Source organism: Coturnix japonica, chromosome 15 (assembly GCF_054131305.1).
Source record: "Coturnix japonica strain WE chromosome 15, WE-NBRP24, whole genome shotgun sequence".
Classification (NCBI taxonomy): domain Eukaryota; kingdom Metazoa; phylum Chordata; class Aves; order Galliformes; family Phasianidae; genus Coturnix; species Coturnix japonica.
The window spans coordinates 15251848-15265211 of NC_140677.1; the positions used below are offsets into that span (position 1 = coordinate 15251848).

The 13364-nt window shown below is 45.1% G+C and overlaps 1 protein-coding gene across 18 annotated transcripts in view; it reads right to left on the minus strand.

Annotated features, from left to right (window-relative positions):
* The window catches only part of ATP2B2 (ATPase plasma membrane Ca2+ transporting 2), a 310402-nt gene extending 298315 nt beyond the window's left edge, over positions 1–12087 (minus strand). For 13 of the 18 annotated variants that reach the window (XM_032447213.2, XM_085517024.1, XM_032447212.2 and 10 more), the window contains exon 1: positions 11948–12086. The gene's annotated coding sequence lies outside the window, so the exon portion shown is untranslated. Of the gene's footprint in view, positions 1–11760; positions 11878–11947 lie in introns of those variants that run through there. The other 5 variants (XM_085517013.1, XM_085516982.1, XM_085517011.1 and 2 more) reach the window with 3 other exon arrangements.
* Between the last annotated feature and the right edge of the window lie 1277 nt (positions 12088–13364).

A 13364-nucleotide genomic window follows, 5' to 3' on the forward strand; every position in this document is an offset into this window, starting at 1 on the left:
CCTCTCAAAAAACAAGCACATAAGCAAAAGAAAACCTGAGCTTTTTGTTTGTTTTCAAAGCAACATTTGAGTCATTTTCTACTTTATTTTCTGCAAGATTGAAAGGGACTTTTAAGGAGAGTTAAAGATATCTAAGGTCATGCTGCAGTATTATCTGATCCCAAGAACTGAGACTTGTTAGGAAACTATCACATATCATGAAGATGATGCATAGAAAAACCTGTGCCAGAGAACAGCAAATTAAATTAATTAATCGGGTATTCTGCCTGCATCATCACAGCCAAGTACTCATCTATAAAAAGCATATCCCTGTGGTGCCCCACTGCTGCAGAGTTCTTGCACCCTCCTCACTGAAACTGGCATCTTCTGAGATTGCATCTTCAGCCCGTAGACCTCCTTCCTATTTATAGTTGAGCAGGCTTTCACAATATTTATAGACAAGGAGCACTTTGCAGGAGATACTGGTTCAATTCTTACGCTGAGATACTGAACATAAGAAGCATCTTCTGAAATATATTTCTTAATGTGTGTTTTATTTGAACAGAAACATTGTGAGTGATCTCAAATAGCTATCCACATCAGTAAAATTGCTGGATACAGCAAGCTTACAAAGCCAGACCAATCTGAGATGAATTTCAAGTCCTTACTAATCCTTCAGCACTCAGAAAGAGACCGTACTGGGGTAAAGGGAAACCTCTAACCAAGCTTCCAGGTCATCACAGCCTCTGCAAGTTGATCACTCAACTCACTACTGCAGCACAAGGCAGATTGATTTCAGTTTCCCAAAGAGGTGGAGGAAGAGAGATGAGAACACATCCATCTGATGATGTTAAGGCACCATGGTGATCCCATACAGATCCTCAGTAAGTGGCTAGTAGTTTGTTTTAGGCTTTGTTAGCTTAGCTAAGATTGCATCTTTGATTGACTGTAAGCTTTGTTAGCTTTGCTAAGATTATATCTTAGAATGATTGTGTACATATGATCCCTTAGCATAAACTGTTGACCAAGGTTGGGACTGGGGTGGGTCCAGCTGCACCTAGGCTGCTTACCTCCACGGTTCATGGAGTTTAGAAAGCAAGGAGGTCCACTTAGTCCCGCTAGAATTAATAGGAGGGCCTCACTTACACAGGTTTTTAACCCTACCCTCTATGCAGTAAGTGATCAAGCATAATGAAACATCCTAGTTTTAAATACGTCACTGTGAAATCACTATATAATATCAGTACACACCTTTCTGCTTCTTACGAGTTTAGTGTACAGTGCAGTTGTTCCCATCCATGCATACCAAAATCCTACCTCAGCTGAAGAATGGAATTTCAAATAGGCACAGAAGGCCATTCATTTTCTTCAAATCTTTGACTTAAATAAAGACCTGTAAGATTTTTGGCCAATCACATTCAGTGATGTTGCTTGAGACATAGCTTTAAAACATCCTTCCTTTTCCTGGAAGCGAGATTTAAGTATCTCCAGCACCAAAATTGGAATAAATAACATGAGAACTTGTTTGCCACACTACCTTAACAAAACACAGTTCCTGACCATTTCATTAAAAATATTTCAGAGTTTTGAAAAGGAAGCTTGACAGGAACTTACTTACATTTTGCTAACGGTCTCGCTTCATTACAGGTACATTTCATCAAACACTGTCAGCTTATTTCCAATCAGTCACTTCCAATGCAATAACCTATTGGAAGTAAACCTATCTGTATGTCGCATGAAGAGCAGCTCATTAGTTTCTTATCTACCAACCTACTTAATTACATCACATAGTACGTCATTCTGCAGACTGATTTTCTTATTTCTAACCTGTTTCTAATGGACAATTTGGTTCCTGCTGCAGAAATTGCCATTCACACTGTCTGAAATTCAAAACAGATAAAGCTCGTTCTGTCTAATTCAGAGTGCCAAACACAGCTCATGGGGTAACAGAGCATTCTGACATTAACCATGACTCCTAACAGTTGACCTTTTGAATCAGGTCAAGATGGCACTTCTTCAAAGCTATATCCACTCTAATCAAATAGAATGTAAAGCAACAAGAGACTTTCACTCAAATGTTTACAGGGTTTTTTAATTGTTCAACTGAAATATTTCAACTTTATTACAGTGGGGAGATTTACATGAGCTTATTACTACTTTATAGACTTGATCTGGTTTAAATTATGAAACTGCTTTATAACTTCCTATGTAAAGATCCAGATTAGAATTTCCTTAATCAGCTCAAACATAACATATAACATTTGAATTAACCATTCTCACACTGTGCTTTTCATGATAGGTGTTTATCATACATTAAAAAAAAAACAACCCAAAAACAAAAGGATCACAACTGCCCAGGAGATGCAAGAATATACTGGGCAGAAAGCTGGCCGGGCTCTGATCACCAGAGCTTGACACTAGGCTTGATGGGGGAAGAGGGTTAACAGAGAAGAGATGGAGAAGGGAGAAAGAAACATGGAAAACTGCAGGCCAATGAACCTCAACTCTGTACCTGAGAATATCATGGATCAGATCCCTCCTGGAATCTATGTTAAAGCACATACAAGATGAAGAGGTGATCTGAGACAGCCAGCACAGCTTCATCAAGGGCAGATGGTACCTGGCCTATCTGATAGCCTTCTGTGATGGAGTGACAGCATTGTGTGGACTAAGGAAGGGTAACCAATGTCATCTAATTGTGCAAGGCTTTAGACATGGTCCTGCAACTACATCTTTACCTCTAAGCTGGAGAGAGATGGCTTTTGATGGGTGAACTATTCAGGAGACAAAGAATTGGTTGAATGGTCACAGCCAGAGGATTGTGGTCAGCAGATCTATGACCAGGTGGAGGCTGGTGACTACTGGTATCCTTCAGGGGTGTCTTGGGACCAGTGATCTTCAGCATCTTTATCAATGACAGACAGTGGGATCAAATGTATCCTCAGCAAGTCTGCAGACCATGCCAAGCTGAGTGGTGCAATCAGCACAACAGAAGGAAGAGATGCCATCCAGAGGGACCCAGACAGGCTTGAAAAGTGGACCCACATGAACCTACTAAAAATCTGTGGATATCCCATCCCTGGAGGCATTCAAGGACAGGATGGACGGGATCCTGAGCAACCTAATTTAGTGGGTGGCAACTGTGCCCACAGAAGAGAAGGGTTGGAACCAGATGATCTATTGTTCCTTCCAACCTTTTTCCTAGAATTAGAGAATGGTTTACAGATTTGTTCAACAGAACAACAGTGAAGTAACTAAAGCAATAAAAGCATGCTCCAGCACTGTGCTAAGCAATTAGCACTAGGAAGGACTTGGACTCTGTAGACTAATTTTTAAAGAGCCCCAGAAGTTCAAAGATTCATTTTGACAGTGGTCTTCTAAACCCCTGTGCCACGTATGTCCTGAAAATCAGCACAGTAATTCTGCTCAGTTATAATATCAGAGCAAAAAATAGCGGACTGTATCAAAGTCCACATGCTCATTACTTACCCACTTCCCCCAGATTTTCATTAGAAAGGCAAAAAAAGAAAAGTCCGAGCTGTGACGGTGACTGTCATAACTAATAAACTGCAATGCATTGCGGGAATCCTGGCTCTGATTTAATTTGGGTGATCTGGATCTGAACACTGTGCTGTCAATCAAAACAGGACTTGGGCCATGTTTCCCAGAAGCCAGGTCTGTTTCTCCACATTCCAGACAAAGGAGCAACACAGAGAGGTTTCCATCTCTGGGGAAATTTAGTTTCATAACCTGTGTGCTCCCACAAATGCCAACCCTATCAGGTTAGCCATATCTGTCCATGTTATAAACAAGAAGGATGAGTTGTGTTTAACCTGATTAAGATATCTTTCTTAAATAGCGCCTTCTGATCAATCAATCCAGCCAAAACAACTGCTGTATTAACATTACATGAAGCCACTTTAGAGACAAGGTGACCAGAAAAAGCTACAAGTATTTCCCCTCTGTGCAGGAGAGTTTCAGAGGAGACCAACACCTTGAGAACCCAACACTGTTTAATAGATCTTCTTGTGGGAAAAGAGAGGCTAAGTATTTTCAAAGAAAATAAGCCTTTGTACAAAAGAGTCTTTACCTGTATTTGCAAACTCTTGGCCAGGAGGGCTACTTGGGGCACATGGACCAACACACTCACAACTGGATATTCCCAAGTACAGACTGCTTCACTGTTGCCACAGGGAAGATCATTATTGCCTTCATTTTCCTAAGAAATAGGAAATCCACTCTAATAGCTAACACAGGTCCTACTGTTACAAAAGCAGCTGTCAGCATCAAGTCTGAGCAATTTGCCAGTACCAGAAGAACACAAATTTGAACTATCAGAACATAAAGACTCTCTACAGCTTTAATGTCCATTTGTTCTCCAAGTTAATCGGCCAGAGAACAATGCCAGAAATTTCACACAGGATATTATGCCCCAACAACAACCACATACCATTTTCCCATGAAGAAAACTATCTTTCTCCCCAGGTCTGTCCGCACAGATACAGCCCCTAATTCAACAAAGCACTTAAGCCTGATATTTAATGCTTTATTTCAGCAGAATTCAAATGCACATGTAAGTGCTTTGCTGAACAAGGAAGGATTTAGGCATATGCTTAAGTACTTTGCTGAACTGGGACTGTCTTACTATTTATAGAAAGCTTTTTGTTCTGGTTTTACTGTTTAACACTTACAGTCATCCTATGGCTTTTCCTTCTGTATGCTTTCCCCTGGTAAAGCAAAGCATTTAGGGATACCATTCTATTCCAGGAGTCATAGGTTTAAAATCAGGGTGGTTATCATAAGCTTCACTGATCTCATCACTCTTAAGCCTCATTCACCGAAGAACATGCAAAAAAAATAATGGGACTGAATTGCTGGGACTTCTGAAGCCTGTGAGCCACTGCTGTCCTTCTACAGACTGTGTGTCCCCACAAATACATACATGGTGCTCCTCTTTTTTGTATACACAGATTATCCAGACATGGTTCTGGGTTCCTGACATGACTGAAAATCCAGTTTGATCAAATTGGTAGGTTTAAATTGACTTTTCACGTTTGAAACAGATGTAAAAGGCACGTTTCCATTCAAAGTGACAGCAAATTCAAGTCCATTCAGGTGTTCAAATGGTTTAAGAGGAAAGGATTCCTCTAGATACCTTTTGAGAATGGAAGGAACGAGAAAATGACAGAGGAGGGGCAGACAGTAAAAGACAAAGAGAGAGCAGGAAGGATGAAAGGCAGCCTCACTGCCGCCGAACGGCAAAGGCTGCAGCATCAGACGTGGCTGTGCTGACGGAGATGGGTTGGGGGAGCAGCAGGACTGACTCAGAGCCCACACTGCACAGCAGCAACAGCTCCTGCTTTGCCCACCTGCCACTCCACTCCCATGCAAATCCACCGCTGAGCTTTTGTGGAGGGGATTCTTCCTGTGCTCAGCAGAACGGGGTTCTACGCATCCCTCTACCTACCTGTATGTAAACAGCATCAAAGATGACTCCAGCATCAGCCTCTCCTGTAACTTAAGACTTGCATTCTTGGTCACCAGATCCACCGAAACAAGAAAACCTTCCACAGAAACACATTATTTCATCAGAGCCCCCCAGCAACACAACCCAAAGGCACTGAAATCAATGAGAGAAACTTCTCATACTTTTCAGGAGTTACTGAATGAGACTCCAATAATCTTCAGCTGAATTATTAATGGTGACTTACAAGCTGCTTTTACCATTATAATGGGAAGAGCTCTATTAGCCACCAATTTAGAGCACTATTTTCAAAATCCAATTGATGTTGGATGCACAAACCTCAGTAACAAGCCAATAGAACTTGAAATTGCATTTGGCTTCCATTCCTCCCCATCTTAAAACTCCTGCCCTTAACACTTGAAATATTTCTGTTGTGTTATCTGTGATGTATTTGACAATCAAGATCATTGATGCAACTTCAAAACGGTCCCTTGACAAGAATGCTCGACTTAGTGCTAAGCTTACAAGTGGGATATTCCTCCTATGAGCAAGAAGTTTTAACTGAAAGAGTTTTCTGTTGCAGGCAGGTTCTTCTGCTTGATATACATTGGTTCTCAGCACAGTGCCCACAAGATGAACACCAAGAGAACTGGTGTTTTCACAAAGGGAAGAATCTGGGTTGTTTAGGGATGCACAGAAACCAACACACTTTACCCTTATTTAAATGGCCCCAATGCTCTATTTGAGTACTGTCAACAATATCATACATTACACTTTGCACTTACAGTACTACTTCCCATCCAAAATACTCAGCAGCTTTACAAATAGTAATAAATTAACCCTTGAAACGCACAGGGTAAGTACATGCTGCAGCAGTTTAGTTATTAATCCAAAACCAAAAGCCCAATAGTAAGCAGTCTGTATGAAGTAAGAAAGCATTCACTAAATAAGCAAGTGATTCCACAGGCAGCCTTGCTCCCCCTGTGCCATGCCCCAGCTATCACCTGCATGGCCCTTCTCTCATCTCTTCAGGCTGCTCCCCTGAGCAGGAACAACATTACATTATCAAGGTGGAGCTGGGCTAACAAGATAAAGGTACCAACATGGCAGATGTTAGCAAATCTGCAGCTGCATTTTATTCTGATTAATAGGAAAGCATTGAGTGAGATCTTAAAGGTAACAATGTATTTCCAGTGAGCACTGTCACAAGTTGAGAGAATTCACCATTGTATTAAATGGAAGATGTGAAGGAAGAACAAAAAGAGAAGTGAAATTCGGGGCAACAACTTCAGCAGACTCCATCAAATCACTGTAACATCTCCTGAAGAGACAGTACCCAGGAGTTCAGGGAAGCTGACAGTTATTAACAAAACCAGTATAAAATAGCGCATCAGAACATCCCAATGCAGAGGAAATGTAAGAAGCATTGTAAGAGATGATTCGCCGTTACATCCAGAGTCTTCAAGGGCTTTGACTATCAGAAGAGATTGTACAAAAGGTGAAACAAGAGCGTTTAACAAAGAACACATAGAAAAGAATGGCACAGTCATCCGTGGTACGATCCAGATGAACCAACACACAAAAGGAACAACAACTAATGAGGGCCACAGAAAAGCAACCAAAGATGGATCTATTAATACAGCAGAAGGAAAGAGGGACAAAGGTAAGCAAAGGTTACGGGATTTAATGGGAGAGGAGAGAAAATAACAGATAGTTATGAGAAAGCTGAAGTATTCAGTACCTCCTTTCTGTTCTTTTAATGTCTAAAGGACAACATAGAATAAAAAATTACTCAAAGGTGACTCTACTAAGAATATAGGACTATGGGCATGAAGGAAAAAAGACAGGTTAAAGGATACTGAGGGAAGCCAGACAGCCAGTTTAACAGGGCCTGACAAAGTTCCCTTCAGAGGACTTGAGGAATTACCCAAAGCCATCCCCAAACATTACCTATTCCATTCAATAAGGGAGGGTAAAGTTCCCTAAGGACTGCAAGGAGGCAAAAACAGTATGCAACTTCAAAGAGAGCAGGAGACAAGGAACTGCAAACCAGTCCTCCTCTCTGCTATACCCAGATGGGGATAGGAGCTAAATCGTCACACAAACACCTGAAAGATCGAGTGCCAGGAAATAACCAAATGTCAAAGTCACGCCTTTTCTTTTTTATATGATAGCCAGCCTTCAAAGAAGGGAAAAGCAGCAATCAATGACATATTCTGGCTACCACAAGGCTTTCAGTACCAACACATCAAAGCTGTGCTGGAACTTAAGACTAAAACTTTGACACAGCAGAACAGCTGTCTGTGCACCCAGTGCTGTCTCTGATCAGTTCTTTGGCGTAACTTTGCTCCCAAAGCCACCATTCTGCTTTTACTGCAAGTGTTTGCCAGCACCTAAAAACACACAGAATAACCTGCTCAGATGAAAACAAAAATCTTTGGGAAATAATGAATTTATCATAAGCTTCAGCAGTTGCTATCAATAAAATTGCTACGTAGTCTCTCAATAGCAAAGGATGTATTTTTGCTCTTAATGATCATAAATCTCCCCCATTTAAAGCTCCAGCTTAAAAACCTTTCAGGTATCTATGCAAATACTCTCCAGGAACCCACCAACCCATTGGGAATTTCCAATGTAGGTCACAGAGAACATTTCCCCAAACAAGTCCACTATTATTTCAATCCTCTTTCATTATTAACCCATTAAATAATAACAGTATTAGTAAAAGGTTTAGATATTGAGACAGCACTTGCAATAGAAAAAATGAAATGTTGGACAAGCCACTTTTATATGTTCTGCTGAATGCAACCCTATCTCCATAGCATCATAGAACAGTTTGGGTTGGAGGGGACTTTTAAGATCATCCAGTTCCAACCCCCTGCCACAGGCAGATTTGCCAATACAGATGTTCAGCAGCTGTATCCTCAAGGTGACACTGGCTCCTGCACTGTAAACTAACACACAGGCAAAGCATCTCCTGCTTATGTGCATTATTCTCGCTATTAACTACCAAAAGAAGCAGCTCTGAATCCTGCCACTGCCTCAACAATCATACTCAGCCCCTCCTTGAGCCATTTGTTAGCCCACACGATGCTTTCCATATAACCACCCAGCATGAACACAACTGACTGTGACAAGTGGCAGGACAAACACCTCCTTCACAAGACGCACCAATGAAAGAAACCAGTTTGGGGTCTGAAAACCCCAGTGCTATCACTTTTTGAAGGCGTTTCACCATACAATGAAGAAATTCACTGTGGAAACAAAGATTCCTGTACTGACCACTGTACTGCCTCGTACACGATAGCACTGTTGTTGCTTCCTGTTCAGCAGCCCCATGCACACTCAGCCCTATGCACACAGCAGCTTCAGGGAGCACGGATGGCTCAGAAATAGGAACAATGGGAAGACCACAAAACCTGCCAGCACTGCGAGCCCTTCAGATTGCAGGAGAGAAACAGCAGGACATAAAGAAAAATAGCACACAGAGAGTGGCAGCTGGGGCTGAGGGCACCCACCTGTGTGCTGCAATGGGAGCAGCCCCAGCTCTGCACAGCTGATGGATTCCCCTACAGACTCTAAGGGATGCAAGGAGACCTCCCAAGTATTCTTGCCATTATGTATGTTAAACACAGAGCACCTTCTGCCTCCAAGAAACATATAAAGCCTTCTAGGTTTACATTCCAGTGTGTGGAGGGTGTCCCTGCAGCACACCAACTATTTTATTTATATGCCCGAAATATTCAAGAATCTCAATGTGAGGTTCCAAATACATCGTTACACCAAAAAACAGCTCCAAGTGATGCATGCAGGAGGACACAGGAAAACCCCAGTTAACACATCAGGTAGGATATACCGTATCAGATGCAGTAAAGTGTAGCCAACTCTTCCCCACTATAAAATGGAAGTCTGAATATTTTGGTATTAAATAACCCCATTTGTAAGGATGAAATGTAATTCAGAGCAGGCTTCAAAGAAAAGTCCTTCCAGTCTGATGGGCAATTTTGCAGTGGTTTGGTAACCCAAATACGCTGAGACCAGCTCCGATCTCAGCCACCATTACATTAATTACTGTCATCTTTATAATCCCACTACACGTAAATATTATCTCTCCATGTTTACTTTTCCTTTCTCAAAGATTTTAGATGTTTCTCTTCTCAAACAATCAAAATCGTTTTACCGTTTGCATTTGCTGCTTCTGTTCCCAAAAGATACACTCTACGTTTAAGGTAATCTTTGGGCTTTTTTGTACTTCACTTTGTTTTGAAGCGGCGTTGCAGAGTTTATCTGACACACATTCCAATGTAAGGCTTGTAAGGCTTCATTGAGAGCCCGAGCTCCGTTCGTGTGTTTATTTTAAAAGATTTCAGCAGCCACACAGCTTTGTTTAGATGTGAACTTTCTTCCCATTCCTGATTTTCTCTTTCACTATCACCTCCCATCATGCTGCCACCAGATCATTTAACTCTTGTCTAATTACTCTGCTTCTTCCTCACGGTCAACGCAGCTACATTTCCACAATTGCATCCATCATTCTGCACTATCTGCAGCTACAGCGCATGCTTCTGCATACCAAGAAGTTTTTTTAGCTTACTTTCTAGACTTAAAATAGTTTAAAGTTATGAATAAGTAACCAGAAAACACTTCTTTTTTTTGTTGACACAAACGCTAAACCAGCTCCCAGAAGATTATGAATAGGCCAACAGTCCCACCTTCCAGTCCCACCACCGAATTGATTTGCAGCACTTTATTCTCAGCTAATGAAGCATAAAGAACCAGACAAATGCACCACATCCGGCTCAGCTACCTACAGACAGGTAACCAACACCACCCAAGGTGCCACACTGTGTCCAGTACATGATAGGGGACATGGTGGAGACTGCAGCCCTCTGAATCACAGATTCAGTGATGTTTCCATGATGATCCTGAAGCAGGGTGCCAGGCCAGAGCAGGTTTCCTAAGGCACCTTGAGAGACACCAGGAGCAGAACAAACCAAACCACTGGGCACTGTAATGGTCCATTTGCTCTCCCCACCGCCCTCCTCACACTGAATCCTAGTGAGGTGACATCATCACGGAACCATGTGCCATTTATTAACTATCCCATAGAACTTGTCCCAGACAATAAAAATGAACAGAGCGTAATCTGGAAATAGGTAACGGGATGGTTAAAAGGTACGGTTTGGATAGGGAAACTTGGATCTGATGGCTTGGACTCGCTAACTTAGGAACTGAGTTTGTAGTACTGGATTTATAGGACATGAACGAAAGTCAACGCTGTTAATTATGCTGAACGTGAATCAGAGGTAAAATGGTACTTGAAACTATAAAATTAAACCAAAGAGTAATTTCATTTGATGTACAATTGTTAATATTGACACTGAACTACACAGACAGTACATGCTCATTTGTGTTAGAGAGAGCTTGTGGTAATGCTCACCATGAAGACAGAACTCGTTAGCTCACAAAGTCATTGTAAAGAACACTGACCTACAAGCAAAGCACGGGGCACACGCAGCTCAGAGCCACAAACACCCGTAGGACGCCCAGCACTGCAGGGCACACAGCCCAGCCCTCCAACCAGCCCAGCCCTGCTTTGCTGTGCCTCAAGGACCGCTTAACTAACAGCACCTGCCAGCAGCTACAGCTGGTCCTTCAGTGGTCTCATGTCACTCGTTGGGGGCTGAGTTACAGCACTTCGCTTCCGCGCTGTTTATAAACTTACGTTTTCCTTTATCTCAGCAGCTGTGAAGCCCCGCTCTGCGCCTTGGCTGGCATTTGTTCCCCCTCCCCCCCATCTCGATGCCTGAGCTCCTCAAACATCACAGTACCACCAAAGAAAAGCCAGCATGGGTACGGAATTACGTTATGCCGCTACCGCATGATAAACCAGCACAACAATACGAAGGGGGAAAAAAAAAGAAAAAGAAAAGGCACGAAAAGGCACGTAACAGCGCTCAGCAGGAAACGCAGGGAAAGGAGAAAACTTTTCGAGGTTGAATGGAACGAGGCAGTTTTCCTCCAGCCCCGGGGCTGCCGGAGGTGCTGCGGATGGCGGCGTCGCGCTGCTCCCCGCGGGGCTGCGCTGCAGCTGCTCGTGACACGCGCTCAGCTCCGCTCCAAAAAGGGGAGAAGCGCAGCCCGGCCCCGCCGTCCCGGAGCTCTGCGAGCCGTGGGGCTGCCGTTCCCCGCAGCTGCGGGAAGGCACCCGCGTCCCCCTATTTGTCAGCACGGCGTCCCCTCCCCGACCCCGGCGGGCAGCGAGCGGCAGCCCCTTCCCTCTTAGGTTCCGGGCCCGCTGTTCTCTCCCGACCTACCGACACGGAGAGGGAGGCAGATCGAGCCCCGGCAGCCGCCGGTCCCCGTTCGCAGCCCGAGCGCATCCCTCAGCCGCATCTCGCGCTCCGCCGTCCCCCACGCCTCAAGGTCACCCCAGCGCGGATGCAGCTTTCCGAGCACCGCAGCTCCCCGCATCCCACCCCCGTGCCGCGCTCCGGTCCCTACCTGATGCGGCCAGAGGAGCGGAGCAGCCGGCAGCGCGGAGGCGGCCGCTGTCCCCCGAGCGGCGGCACGCGGGGAGCCGGGCCGCGCGGCGCCTCCCTCCTGCGCCTGGCCGCTGCGCTGCGCTGGGCGGCGGCGCTCCGTCAGACTTAGCGGGGCCGCGGCGAGCAGGGAAGCCCCGGGGGGGGTTGGGGGGGGGCGGGCAGCGCCTCTCTCCCCTCCCTGCCGAGGTGCCGGCCCCGGCGGAGCGCAGCCTCCCCGGCAGGGCTGGGGCTCCCCTCAGCGGGGAGAGGCCGGCGACGCTCCCGGCTCCGCCGCGGCTGCAGGGGGCGCGCAGCGGCTGCCCCCAGGCTCAGAGGTGGGAATCCCCGCTGCCCGAAGCAGGAGAGCGGGCGTGCAAAGGGCGACGGGCAGCGGCCCCTCCTCGTGACGCCGGGATTCGCCTCCACGCAGAGTCGGGGCAACACGCGGGCGGAGCTGACCCTCCCCCAACACCCACCCCCCAGCGAGAGGGGCTGCAGCGCATCTGTCAGCTGCACGTGGCCCCCAACCCGCTGCTTGTGCCCTTCGTACCCGCAGCTCTCAGCCTCATCCTCCAAAAGATGCAGAACAACACGGTACCTGCCAAAGAGACGGAGGTAGCGGTGCGCTCTGGGGTTCTGGTGCTGTTCGATACAGACCCAGGGACTGGCACTCCAGCCAAAAATCGATGTAGGTTTTAAAAACTCTTCAACAAACTCACATCTCTGCCAGAGAAATTAAAATTGGGTTTTTAACAAAAACCGTGATATATTTATATATATTTAACATAGGTGCCATTTCCTAGAAGTTCTGCTGGGCTATTTGTCCTTTCTACCATAGGAAACAGTTACCAAACAGCTTGAGGGCCGAGCTGAAATAAAGCATACATGGAAGAGCAGACAAAAGTACTGCTATAGGTGGTGTGGCGTAAAGGACCCAAAGCCATCACTTAACAGCTGCAGACTGGAAATCCTCCACCTTCTTATTGGTGAAAAGCCCTGCAGTCCAGCCTGGGCTGTTGGACAGCTGATACACTGTTAATTATATTCTGATTCCTATCTTGGCTTCAACACCATTTAAATTCCAGCCTTACCCTTATCTCAGAAAGGACTTTGGAAAAGTAGGACAGCCAATAGTACACAGGTACCAGGCCCTCCATGTCTCTCAAAGCTATTTCCAGCTTGTCTGAGACTAAGAGAAGCTGTAACCGTATCTTTGTGGTAACTTCAGGCCATCCAGTTGGCAAAACATGAACCTGTGGTTCTCACAAAGTTCAGGTTCTACCTTTGGAGGGGGGGAAGGGAGGGTGAAAAGAGACCTGTAGGTATTCTGCAAGTGTTTGCAGTGGTTTTCTCCTTTGATCTCAAACCACACGCTGACTGCCAGCTGCACATCAGCA